Source organism: Rana temporaria, chromosome 3, assembly GCF_905171775.1.
Source record: "Rana temporaria chromosome 3, aRanTem1.1, whole genome shotgun sequence".
Taxonomy (NCBI): Eukaryota; Metazoa; Chordata; class Amphibia; order Anura; family Ranidae; genus Rana; species Rana temporaria.
Genome location: NC_053491.1, coordinates 114,602,198 through 114,616,115, shown reverse-complemented (window position 1 = coordinate 114,616,115; position 13,918 = coordinate 114,602,198). Strand labels below are relative to the sequence as shown.

The following is a 13,918-nucleotide window of genomic DNA, read 5'->3' as shown; positions in this document are numbered from 1 at the left end:
ACTGGCAGGAAAAAAACGAGAACCAGCTCTCTTTTTTTCCCGGCGGTCTTTTTCCCGGCAGTTTTCCTATGTGAAAAACTGTGATGGAGCATACACACGGCCGGGATTCCCGACCAAAGCTCCATCGCAGTTTTCCTGTCGGGAAAACCTCTCGTGTGTAAGGGGAAAAACGTACCGAGCAGGTTCTCGGTTTTCCCCTCGGGATTCCCGGTGGACTTTTTACCGCTGGGAATCCTGTACGTGTGTACTAGGCATTAAGCTGCAGTAAAGTACGTTTTTTATTTGGGGGGGGGGGGGGGGTTATTATTGTTTTAATCCATTTAATTCCCAGAACATGAAGGTCAAAGTCGCCATCCCTAGGGTCTATGTGAACCCTGTTGTAAAAGAAATGCAGGATGGTGCATTGCTAATGATGAGCATTGTGTTGGCCAATACAGGAAGACGAATTTCTATTATCTATGGTATATATATATGATCTACACCAGAACGTGTATTTAGTTTTCCTGACATGAAATGTTTCACACTCACAAGAAATGAAATATGTAGGTCTAATCATTAACATATTTGCAAAAACCGCAGATCCTACACCTAAACCCCACTTTCTTTATCTCTCCATTCACTAACCAGGGAGTGACTCTTCATAGGTTTGTCCCTAATGGATATCGTTTTGATAAAATGATTTCAGGGTTTACAACCCTAGAATCTGTAACAAGCACAATATTAAAAATCTCTTGTATCTGGCAATCCTCACCGCCCGCTTTACCCCGCACTAGTGGATTGCTCAGCAGCTGTTACTCTAAGGGCCAGTTCACACCACATGCAGTCCAGTGCATTTTTTTCTGCATCAAAAATGCATGGAAAGTAGGTAATTTTGATTTTAATGGCATAGTTCACGGTGCTTGCAGTTTCAATGCGTTACAGTTCCAAAATCCAAGATCAGGTAGCTGAACCGCACAGGTGATTTCCCATCCCATTCCCCCTCCCCTCTTTTTTTTTTTTCTTTCTTTCCTTTTTTTTTTTTTTTCTCTTTCTCTTTTTCCCTTTCCTCTCTTCTTCTTTTTGCCGTTTCTTATCTTCTCTTCTTCTTCTCTATTCCCGTGAGCCCACGGAGGATTCAAGATTGTTCACTAGTACAATGTTGCACTGAAATGTTTATCTCGTACCTTGCACTTAACTGGTTTATGTAGCTAAGGCTCAGTACGAACTATTCGCTACTTTGTGAAGAGGACACATAACTGGTCAGATAGAGCTTTGTAGAATGTCATATATGTTACTGACCACTTCACTGGATGTTGCTTACGTGTATGGTCCTGCATGTATACGTGTATTGAAAACTTCTGAATAAAACTGTTATTGATAAAAAAAAAAAAAATGCGCATTCAGAAAAGCATCTTGAACGCATCCAGACTGCGTTTCTATGATGTGAACTGGGCCTAAGAGCCCTTTCACACTGAGGCAGTTTTCAGGCGTTTTAGCGCTAGAAATGCAAGCGCTTTCACACTGGGGCTGTGCACCTGCGGGACGTTAGGAAATGTCCTCCAAGCAGCATCTTTGAGGCGGTTTGGGAGACAGCGCTCCCAAAACGCTCTACCAATTGAAATGAATAGGCAGCACTTCCAAAGCGCCTGAAAAACACTTCTGAGGCGCCACAACACAGTCGCTTTTACTACCTTCTTTGTCCACTAGTGGAGGTTAAAAGTGCTGCTTAAACATGCGGCCGTGGCTCAGTGTGAAAGGGGTCTAAGAGAATGCAGCGGTTGTATGAACACAGCAACAGGTCCTAATTTTACAAGTGTGGGTGAGTGGCCCTGAATGCACACTTGTCTTTGTTCAGGGCCATGTACCTGAATCCACACGCCTGTCAAATTAGGACCTGTCTCTGTGTTCGTACAGCTTCTGCGTCCCTTATGTAACTCAGGCTGTACACAGCTCTAGGCGACTCCAGTCACATAAACAAACCACTGATTCACACTTTACAGGCCACAGCACCCAATATAAATGAGCCCCAATACCTCAATCAAACACAGAGCTTTAGTAGGATTTTTGTTGTTTTTCTGTCCACTAATAATGAATTTAGTTTACTTTTAGCGAAAATATCATTTTATATTTTCCCAGGAGGTGGCCCTGTCTAGTAAGCTGTATGGGGCCCCTGTGATTTCTAATATCTGCCTTGTTAAAAAATATCCCAACATCTGTACAGGCCAAGCAGCAGTACTGCCAACTCACCACTAGATGACAGCCACATTCATTGAAAGAAGGGGAAATCAGAAAGAGAAACAACGTATTGTACCATAAACTTCTTGGTTACATTTTGAAAATATGTACATTTTACTCAAAGAAACGTCACTCGTCACAGCTATAGTAGTAGAATAGCAGAATGTTCCCTATTGGGAATACAAAATAAACTAGGGTTTCTCTTTCCTTAACCCCTGTTAAGCGCTGTTGCACTTTGAAGGACAATTGCGTGGTCATGCAACACTGTACCCAAACTAAATCTTTATGTTTTTTTCCCCCCACAAATAGAGCTTTCGTTTGGTATTTCATCATCTCTGCGGTTTTTATTTTTTGCGCTATAAACAAAAGAAGATCGACAATTTAAAAAAAAAACACATTTTTTACTTTTTTTATTTAATAAATATCACAATTTAAAAAAAATAAAAAAAATGTTTTCCTCAGTTTAGGCCGATACGTATTCTTCTACATATTTTTGGTAAAAAAATCGCAATAATCGTATATTGATTGGTTTGCGCAAAAGTTATAGCGTCTACAAAATAGGTGATAGATTTATGGCATTTTTATTTTATTAATTTTTTTTACTAGTATTGGCGGCGATTTGTGATTTTTTACTGTGACCGTAACATTGCGGCGAACACATCGGACACTTTTGACACGTTTTTGGGACCATTCGCATTTATACAGCGATTAATGCTATAAATATGCATTGATTACTGTGTAAATGTGACTGGAAGGGAAGGGGTTAACCACTAAGGGGCGCTGAAGGGGTTAATATGTTCCCTAAGGTGTGTTCTAACTGTAGGGGGGAGGGGACTCACAAGGGGAGGAGACCGATGTGTGTTCCTCTGTACTGGGAACACACATTGGTCTCCTCACCGCTGACAGGACGTGGATCTGTGTATTTACACACACAGATCCATACTCCTGCCGTGATTACCAGCAATCGCAGGTGCCCGGCAGCAATCGCGACCGCCGGGTACCCGCGCCGGGTCACGAGCATTGCGGCAGGCGCGCGCTTGCGCCCTAGATTGCCAGGAACACAGGACGTCATATGACGTCCACCCGGATCGAGAGGCGCCGTATAGAGTGCGCAGGCGCCGTATAGAGCCGCACCGACGTTCGGCTTCTTTCACCAACTCGTGACGCGCTGTATGCGACGGTCGGAAGCCTGTCAATCAGATAGGAACGCCCAGTCCCGAAGAAGACATACCCGGAAGCGGCGGTGAAAGTCGGTATGTACGAAAAAAAAAATCATTCAGATATTCCGCGCACAAAGTCAAGGACGTCATATGACGGCCGGCGGGCGGGAAGTGGTTAAAACGCATTTTTTTGTCCATTTATAAAATATTTCTAACACATAGCATGTACATACCAAAAATGACACCCAAAATAGATTCTCCTACTCCTCCTGAGTACGGCGATACCACATGTGTGAGACATCCACAGCTTGGCCACATACAGAGGCCGAGTATAGCCTAGTATGGCCGAGCATGGCCGGGTATGGCTGAGTATGGCTGGGTATGGCAGAGTATGGCGGGGTATCACCAAGTATGGTGGCTATCGCAGAGTATAGCGGGGAATCGCAGAGTATGGCTGGGTATGGCAGAGTATGGCTGGGTATCACAGAGTATGGCTGGGTATCACAGAGTATGGTGGGTATTGCAGAGTATGGCGGGGTATGGCAGAGTATGACTGGGTATCACCGAGTATGGCTGGGTATCACCGAGTATGGTGTGGTATTGCAGAGTAAGGCGGGGTATGGCAGAGTATGGCTGGGTATCACTGAGTATGGCGGGGTATTGCAGAGTATGGGTGGGTATGGCCGAGTATAGCTGGGTATCACCAAGTATGGCGGGGTATTGCAGAGTATGGCAGAGTATGGCGGGGTATGGCAGAGTATGAGGTGTATTGCAGAGTATGGCGGGGTATTGCAGGGTATTGCATAGTATGGCAGGGTATGGCAGAGTATTGCAGGGATGGCAGAGTATTGCAGAGTATTGCAGGAATGGCAGAGTATTGCAGAGCATTGCAGGGATGGCAGAGTATTGCAGGGATGGCAGAGTATTGCAGGGATGGCAGAGCATGGATAGATGGATCTGTGACTGCAGTTGTCACAGATCCAGGCCACAGCGCTGATGCCACCCCCTCTCCTCTCACACTGTACCGATCGGTACAGAGAGGGGAGAGAGGAACCGGCGTCATCACATGAAACGCTCCATCATTTGATGAGGCGATCACGTGGTAAACGGCCGATATCAGCGGCAATTTACCGTGATCCTCTGGACCCGGCAGTCATGACCACTCCCGTGTGCGCGCCCCAGGGGGCGCGTGGGAGCGCGATTCTGGGAGGACATTATATAACGTCCTCCCAGAGTTAAGGAACCCCCCCTACCGCCGTTATATTACGGCGTGCGGTGGTTAAGTGGTTAAATAACCAACCTGAACATTTATTTAATTTTATTAACCAACCTGAATATTTATCATGCTCCAGTCAATACCTGGAAGGGGAGTGTACAGCAGCTGGCCGGGAAGGAGATAAATAGTTTCAAGATCTGGAGAGATTGTTCCTTCTCCCCAGGAGGGTTCCACAGCCTGGGGGGCTGCTGCCCTGCCCTTATGCAGCCCATGGACTATGTAGCTGTTCTGGAGGCCTCAGCAGTGTCAGGGTTGAGGGCCTGGATGAATCCTTTTAGAAGTTGGGTGCAGGACATTACCACAAGGGATTTGGTCTTGAGACTATCTCACTTATTCGACTGTGTCCAGAGGAGGCTGGAAGACGGAAGCTGTCCTGTGGACCTGTGAGTAAAGACCCTAAATGACTGTACAATGGTCTACCAATAGTTGTGCTGTGGTGCAAGGTAACCAGATGCCAAAGAGACTTGCCTGATGGTCTTCATCTGTGAGGCCATAGACTGTTGAATATTCATAATTACTGCACGAAAAAGATTGCCCTCTGATGCCGCTTACATACGATCGTTTTTCGGCATGAAAAAAAATGAAGTTTTTCAGCATGTCCAAAAAACAAAGTTCTTCCAACTTCATCATTAAAAACGATGTTGCCCACACACCATCGTTTTTGAAAAATGATGAACAAAGCGCGGTGACAAGCACTCCTGTCTCATAACTTGCTACTGGGCATGCGCGGGTTTAAAACGTTGTTTTTGCGCACACACGATCATTTTTAACAAAACGAAAAACGACATTTTAAAAACGACGTGAATTTTTTTTGCCCGTTTTTCAGAAGCCGAAAAACGATGTCAAGCCCATACACGATCACGTCGTTTTTTTTCATGCCAAAAAAACGATCGTGTGTAAGCCGTAATAATAGTAATAGTTATTACTGTTATAAATGTTAAAATGCTGTCTTTTCTGATTCTTTTCAGCTTAATCAGAATATGAAAAGCGATCTCTATTTGAAATAAATAAAACCTTTGAACCTTGCAAAATATTTTCTGTGGAAGAGGTGTTTGCTATTCCCACTGTCATTAGTATGTTTGCTTTCAGGGTGTGTGAAGGTTTTTTTATGCTGTTCTTTTCTGTGCCTGCTCCAAATAATTTCCTAAGATTCATGTTTATCCTTCCTGGGCCTTAGTCTGACAAAAGTAAATACAGAGTTCATGTACAGGCAGTAATCAAATAGTTTATTTTACATTAACACTTACAAGTACTGCATTCAATAGGATATTTCTGGTCTGATGAAAGCCATAGGGGAGAACAGTTCCTTTATTCTTTCAGATAACTCCTAAAGCTACCTACAGACGCCTAGGCTTCATTCAGGCGGAAGGCCAGGGGGCAGTAAAAGCAGGCGCTTGAGCTGCTTTTACAGCCCCCTAACCACCCATCTAAAAGAGTACATTCAGCTGATTGGGGCTGGACACAAGCTGCAGCTTCGGCAAAAATTATACCCCCTGTCCCATTCGGCAGGCAGTACTGATGCCAAATTCAACCCATTATGGCATTTACAAGGCAGCTGTTTCACCCTGGCAACATCTGCTCTACCACCCTCTATAAAGTTATCCACCTCAGATTGCTTTTCAAAGAGGCAGCAAGAGCTGTTGCCAATGTGAATGGGCCCCAAAGCTGAACTTGGGGGGGGGGGGGGTAAGATTTGAGTGGAGATCTTTTTAAGGGACATCTGTCTAAGGGGGGACTTCCCCTTAATTTTTCAATGTACCCTTTCTTGTGTTTCTGGGACAGGAAGTGAAGGGAAATTCCCCAATGGTACACACACAGGAAAAACGTAAACCGATAGCGGATTTAACTCTTCCATGCGATATCCAAAACAAACAAATGTCTATATATACACTTTAAAACATTAATTGTGCACTACTGTCATCACCAGCCAAGTGTAGCATCAATTCTTGGTACTCCAGTGACTTAGGCCGGCCAAAGATGCCCCCCCAACCCCAAAGCACCCCCCATGTTGAGGGCACGTGGCCTAGTTCAGGAGGGGGGGCATGGATTTTGGGGGGCTTCACACAGTTTTTTTTATTTTTAAATACATTTTGATATGGGGTTCCCCTTAAAATTCATACTTGTGTAGCAATCTGGCGTTTAGGCAGGGTTGCTACTCACAAATTTACCTGGTCGATTGTTAGAGATCTATTGATTTCTCCCTAAGTTTGGCCTTGTCACACTTTTCTCTTCTACCACTAGGTGGTCAGGTACTTGGTGGTACTAGATATGAGAAGGTCAACGCAAAGTCAGGTTGTGGGTTTATGGGGTATCTCAGCCAATGGGCAGGGGTTTTCTTGAATCCCTTGGCCTGCTGGGAGAGCCTATATATTTGGGTGGAGTCAGGTGATCTATGTTCTGTGCCACCTGGATGGCTGTCTGGGTGGACACGTGTTGTATTGCCTGGGTTGCTAGGCCAGAGATTGTGCCTATACCGCGTCTATCTGGCTGCAGGAAGCAAGAGAGCAGTGCAGGGTTGGGATGGCGGCTTGCAGTCCAACCAGAAGTGACGGTTCTGCCCCCCTGGAGAACCTGTCGTGGTCGGAGGTAGAGGAGAAGCTGTTGCCAGTAAGGGACTATCTGCCTTATTACCAGGAACCACAGTGAGTAACTGAAGCAAGTACCGAAGCAGCATTCTCACCAGACGGGGACGGTGAACAATCTGGAAGCTTCAGTGGGAATCAAGACAGGGACCCAGCCAGCGGAGGTGACGCTGGCAGAGCAGTCTTGTGTCAAGCCAGGGACCGAGCAAGCCATCATAGGTGAAGCTTGCGAGGTATCAAGAGTGCCAAGCTAGGGACTCAGTAGAGAAGCTGGGGTGACACTTGAGGAAGATACCACTGTGAAGTTAGGAGGAGCTCAAGGAATTCAGTGGCAGTGAATCAGTGGGTCTAGTGAAAGACTGAAAGCTCACTGGGGTGAAGAACTACAAGGAGTGGTTGTAGTTAAGGAGAAAGGAACTGTTACGTTTGTGTTAGGAACTGTTAAAGACTGTTGCGATAGGAGACAGCATTCCTGCACATGCAGATGTGGCGTCTTGCTGGATGCCTTTTCCTGCATGTCTGTCCTTCTTTCGAAGTCTCGGAGTCTGCCAATTAATCTTACAACTACCTAAGGGTGTCCTGGCCCTAACCCTCTCTACCCCAAAAAGTTTGTTAAAGGAAATAAACTTTCTTTTGCATTCAAGAAGTGTCCGGCGACCAATAACTTTAACTACTCTGCACCCACCATGCCTTACAACCCACTACATACAGAAGGATGCCAACTGTCCCTGGAGGTTCTCATTGAATAAAAGGAGGCCTGGGACCTTTCTACACTAGACCCCCATGCCGTTTAAAAACTTTTTATAGCCAGCAATGGAATTGTATTGCCGGCAATTTAAATGTCTTTTCATTTATTTATTTTTCTTTAGAAATGTCAGTTTTGCTGCAGTAGGTTCTATCCGCGGTACAGATGCACCACTTTACAGGCAGACTAAGGGGACCCCCCAGGCACTATATTTAAACACATGTGTTTGTTTCCCTGTATTCTGCAGAAAGACTATGGCCCCTTTCACATGGAGCGGATCAGTAATGATCCGCCCCGTGAACCTCCCGTGAACCTCCGCTTGCTCAGCGCGGATCGCTCCGTTGAGCCAGCGTATGACAGGGCGGTCCTCGCACACTGTGCAGGGACCGCCCTGTATTTTCTCCGCTCTCCCCTATGGGGGGATCGGATGAACACGGACCGTCTGTCCGTGTTCACCCGATCCGATCCGCCAGACGGATGAAAAAGTAGGTTTTTCCTCCGTCACACTTTGGCGGATCGGAGCGGGTCAGATGTCAGCGGGCATGTCACCGCTGACATCCGCGGCTCCATAAAGGAGAACGAAGCGCCTGTTCAGGTCCGCCAAAAAAACTGGCAGGCGGACCTGAACGGCCCGTGTGAAAGAGCCCTAAGATAGTGGATGACCTTTCAGAGAAATCTCTGGTTCTTTGACCCTTCCAGAATAATTAAGCAAAGAACTTGGTTGCTAGATGGTGCTTTCCCATTAATAACATAAACTATTTACACATTTGAACAAACATTAGCATCTCTCAAACTATATGCCCTTTGGGACAGAACACAGTCCATCTTTGTGGGGTAATGTCGACCACTTTGTGGTGGACAGCGGTTGGTAAACTGTTATTTGGTTAGTGTAAGATATTACTGAGTCTTGGTGGCTAAGTATGTTGGTCTGTTAATGGTTAACAGTTGGTCTGTTTGCATTAAAGTTTAAAGCTTATTAAATAATAAAAATTGATTTAAACCAAGGAAAAGAGATATGGCCTAAAGTTTCTTCACAACCTTTGTGGCGTGTGTATTTGTCATGTGTTTATTTTAATATGTAACCACTTCAGTACAAGGCACTTTCATCCCCTTCCTGCTCAAGCCAATTCACTTTTTTTTTTTTTTCGCTAAATAAATAAATAAAAAACAAAAATTTGTCAAATAAATAATCTTTCTTCATAAATTTGGGCCAAACTTTATTCTGCTACATTTCTTTGGGGAAAATAACCCAAATCAGTGTTTATTATTTAGTCTGTAGCAAAGTTATAGAATCCAATGGCATTAATCAAAGCAATTGATTGTTTACAATTGTCATGTGATCTGCTGTGATTGGTCACAGTGATCACATGGTAGCAGCAGCGGGCCTGTACACTGATCAGTCATCGGTGGACACAGCCCATGACAGATCATACAAGAGCGTGGCGTGTTCTGGGTGGACATCATTTTGTTTAATATATTTTTATTGATAGAAATAGACAGTACAATAAAAGTAAATCAACTCTCCAAAGAGGCATCAATACAGAGTAATACATTGGAAAGTACAACAAATGATGCATCATAGAGAACACAAGCGTTTCAATTTGTCTATAAATGAAGAAAAAGAAAAGAGACAAGAGGGTAGGAAAAAGATGGAGAAAAAGAGATTAGAGGGATGTAGGATGGGTAAGCAGGGAAGGGTAGGGAAGGGGGGGGAGGGAGAGCTGGGACACATGGCAGTCGTATCGAGCATATCACTAAATGGACTTATTTAGTAAGATATCAAGAATAATGGGGAATCATGTCAGGGAGTGGGAGAAAGGGTCACAATTTGGTGAAAAACAGCCTCATGTGGTTTCAGACCTGTAAGGGGGCGAAGAAATAATATCTAAATAGCACTGTGTAGAGATGAATGAAGACCAGGACGCCCAGATTCGGGAGTGTTGTTCACTGGTGTCTCTTGCAATGTGAGTGAGTTCTTCCATGAGGCTAACCTCAGAAATCTTTTGTAACCATGTTTTAATGGAAGGAGTTTCAGGTTGACCCCAGAGATGAGGGATAATGGCTTTGGCTGCATTAAGAAGGTGTGGGATGATTGAACGCTTGTATTTGCCAATGGGCCTAGAGGTGGCGTGGATTCTGGGTGGACATCATATGATGTCCACCTGGAACGACAAATGTCCAACACAGCTATTATTTGAAAATAGGGCTGGGCAGGAAGTGGTTAAAGAGGAACTACTATTCATTAAAAAAAATGACCGCAAGGGTATTTCTTTTGTCGTACCTTTAATTGGGCTTTAAATTAAAGATCACTGGTCACTAAGATGTTAAACTGTTACATGGCCTATGTAATTAGCTTACATTGTAAGATGATATCATTGGATAGCATGTGTCCCCAGCCTTAGCTTACGGGCAAAGTGAAATGCAAACACCAAAACAATACAACATAAACACTGTAACAATTCTTTTATCGGAGAAAGAAAAGAAAGTGACAGAACATGCACCTATGAAAAGTGGAGGGCAGTTTTTGGAAGCCCGTTCTATGAGGTTGCCATGTGGAATTAGACTCTATAGCTCTAAAAACCACAGCCTAGGTAAATCGGCCCCACAGGACAAAATACCATTTGTTAAGTATGTATGGCACTGTGCAAACACTGGCAAGGCACCAGCACATATTTATCACCACCAGCTCAAGAGCTTGCATTTTATAACACCACTCATGCACAGAGAACGTGTACAATTTTATTGTGCAAAGGTAAACTCAAAAGAAGAAGCCCAGCAATACTGTAAGTACGTCTTTTTCACTTATTACTATAACATTAAAAAGTATAAATTGAAAAGAAATAATGTACATGGTGGGGGATGTCATTAAGATTGTGTGTACAGCCTAATTTTATTTTACAGCATTTAGGCATTAAAGAAAGTGCCAGATTAAATACCGGTATATATAAACCCTACAGTAAACAAATCATGGCAAAGAGTGACTTCCCAAACATATATATATTTTTTATATTTGTAGTCTTTACTTATTTAGGAATTTGTAATAATTAAACCTGTGAAAGTGCTAATTATAACATTTAAAGGGTTGAGTCACTAAACGATTAGATGATTTTACCTACCGTATTTATCGGCGTATAACACGCACAGGCGTATAACACGCACCCTAACTTTAAAAGGGAAGTTTCAGGAAAAAAAATTCACAGCCCCCTGCGTATAACACGCAGGCACAGTTTACCCTCCATTTTCAGGGTAAAAAAGTGAGTGTTATACACCAATAAATACAGTAATTAATAAAATTAAGCTGAAGCCACATTCACAACTTTTAATAAATCATCCCCTTTACATCCATTTAATTTATTCTGAAATGCACACACAGAAGACATATAAAATACATTTCCGGATTTTTGCATTTTACTTTAGTTTGCCCAACTTCTGTATGCTCCAAAAACATTAAATAAAATATATTATTATATCAGACAGTAACACAATCGGTGAAAAGCAAACTGATAATCAGGTGACTGAAGCTGGATAGTAAATATTGTCTGGTGCCATGATGTACTTTCAATGTGCCAAGCTGCTGTCCAAACTATCTGTTGTATCTATATAACAGTGTAGCGCCAATCGGGGAACCCTATACGGGTACTCCTAAAAACCAAAAAATAGGTATTCCACCCCACTATATGGTTTAAAGTATCATAAGTGATCCAAAATTTAACGTAAGCCAACCATTCAAAGTTAAATAAACAGAAATTTTTCCGAGGTACTGTCACCGCAGTGATTATGTACCATACCATAGGGTAAGTGTTCAAACTAAAAAAGTTTAGTTTGAACACGAAGGCCCCATACACACGAGAGGATTTATCCGCAGATACGGTCCAGCGGACCGTATCCGCGGATAAATCCTCTCAAAGATTTCAGAGGATTTCTATGCGATGGCGTGTACACACCATCGCATTGAAATCCCCGCTGAAATCCTCTGCCGATGACGTGTCGCGCCGTCGCCGCTATTATGACGCGGCGACGGGCGCGACGCTGTCATATAAGGAATTCCACGCATGCGTCAAATCATTACGACGCGTGCGGGGAATCCCTTTGGACGAATGGATCCGGTAAGTCTGTACAGACGAGCGGATCCATCCGTTGGAATGGATTCCAGCAGATGGATATGTTGTGCAGCACAACAAATATCCGATCTGCTGGAATCCATCCCAGAGGAGATTTCTCCGCGGAAACAGATCCGCTGGCGTGTACACACCATAGGATCTATCCGCAGAAACCCATTTGCTGGGATTTATCTGCGGATGGATTCTATCGTGTGTACGGGGCCTTACCCTATGGTATGGTACATAATCACTGCGGTGACAGTACCTCGGAACAATTTCTGTTTATTTAACTTTGAATGGTTGGCTTACGTTCAATTTTGGATCACTTATGATACTTTAAACCATATAGTGGGGTGGAATACCTATTTTTGTTTTTTAGGAGTACCCGTATAGGGTTCCCCGATTGGCGCTACACTGTTATATATTTACGTTCACAAAGCATCCATTTTGTTGTGTTGGCAGCCTGATTTTCAGTTTTCTATTTTTGGTTAGCGCAATATTATTACACATACACGTTTTATCTGTTGTATCCCCCAAGGGGCTATGAAAATGTTTTGTTTTCTAAAAGTAGGTAAGGTGTTTGGCCCATACTTGGAAATTCTGGTAATTTGGGGGGCTTCTGCTTCTTAGCCACACACTGGCTAGATATTTAAAAAGTAAGGTCTGTCTCTAGATGATTTATGCGATCTAGCTGCTTTGTTGTTTGGTGTGACCCCTGAAATAAATTGGCTTTAAAATAGTTCACACAATATTTTCCATAGTCAATTAAGCAAGTTCTTCGTTATAAAATCTTTATTTCATGTGCATCTAGCACACCTGCCCATTTAGAATATCCACACAAATTAGGACATTTTCCATTTAAACATCTACTTTGATTTGACACAGAAAACAAATGATCAGTTTTGTAAAAAAATTTTGTATTGTGGCTCTAATGCCTCGTACACACGATAGGTTAACCAGAGGACAACGGTCTGAAGGACCGTTTTCATCGGTCAAAACCGATCGTGTGTGGGCCCCATAGGTTAAAAAAAATGCTTTAAAATGCTTTAAAATTAACCTATGGACTGGTAACCGATAGGTCAAAACCGATCGTTAGTAGGCACAACCATCGGTTAAAAATCCACACATGCTCAGAATCAAGTCAACGCATGCTTGGAAGCATTGAACTTCGTTTTTTTCAGCATGTCGTTGTGTTTTACGTCACCGTGTTCTGACACGATCGGTTATTTAACCTATGGTATGTAGGCATGACGGACCATCAGTCAGCTTCATCGGTTAACCTAGGACAATAGTCCTTCAGACCGTTGTCCTATGGTTAACCTATCGTGTGTACGAGGCTTAAAGTCACCTTGACTCGATAAGCTTTGGACTCATGCAGAGACCAGTACATCTCATCTAAGTGATTCACTGTTACACAATGTTCAATTCAGGAGCTTATGAACTAAATATATTTTAAAGGGTCATATAGTGATGTTTCTTTTAATTTTGTTATTATAGCAAAGCATAGAGTAAAAAATACAATAATTTAATAAATCAATATATATATAAATATATATATATATATATATATATATATATATATATATATATATATATATATATATATATATATATCAGATATTGCAAATGGATGTATATTTTCATATCCAAAAAATGCTCTTGTTTACAGAGCTCAATAGCTTCTGCTGAAATTTAAACACACAAGTTAATCAAAGCAATTCATAATGGGTGTCAGAGACATTCTGTTAGATGGTGCATCGAAAGTGTTGGTGCTTGTGCCCAATTCATGTACCTGTCACAAAGCTATTGGAATGAATACCAGCTATTGATCTGCCCACTAC

The 13,918-nt window shown here is 42.9% G+C and overlaps 1 protein-coding gene across 4 annotated transcripts in view; it reads left to right on the top strand.

Annotated features, from left to right (window-relative positions):
* Positions 1-10,097: 10,097 nt before the first annotated feature.
* LOC120931654 (testis-specific gene 13 protein-like) overlaps positions 10,098-13,918 on the top strand; it is a 31,146-nt gene continuing 27,325 nt past the window's right edge. Inside the window, exon 1 of one of the 4 annotated variants that reach the window (XM_040343301.1) lies at positions 10,098-10,760. The gene's annotated coding sequence lies outside the window, so the exon portion shown is untranslated. The remainder of the gene's footprint in view (positions 10,761-13,918) is intronic. The other 3 variants (XM_040343298.1, XM_040343297.1, XM_040343299.1) reach the window with 3 other exon arrangements.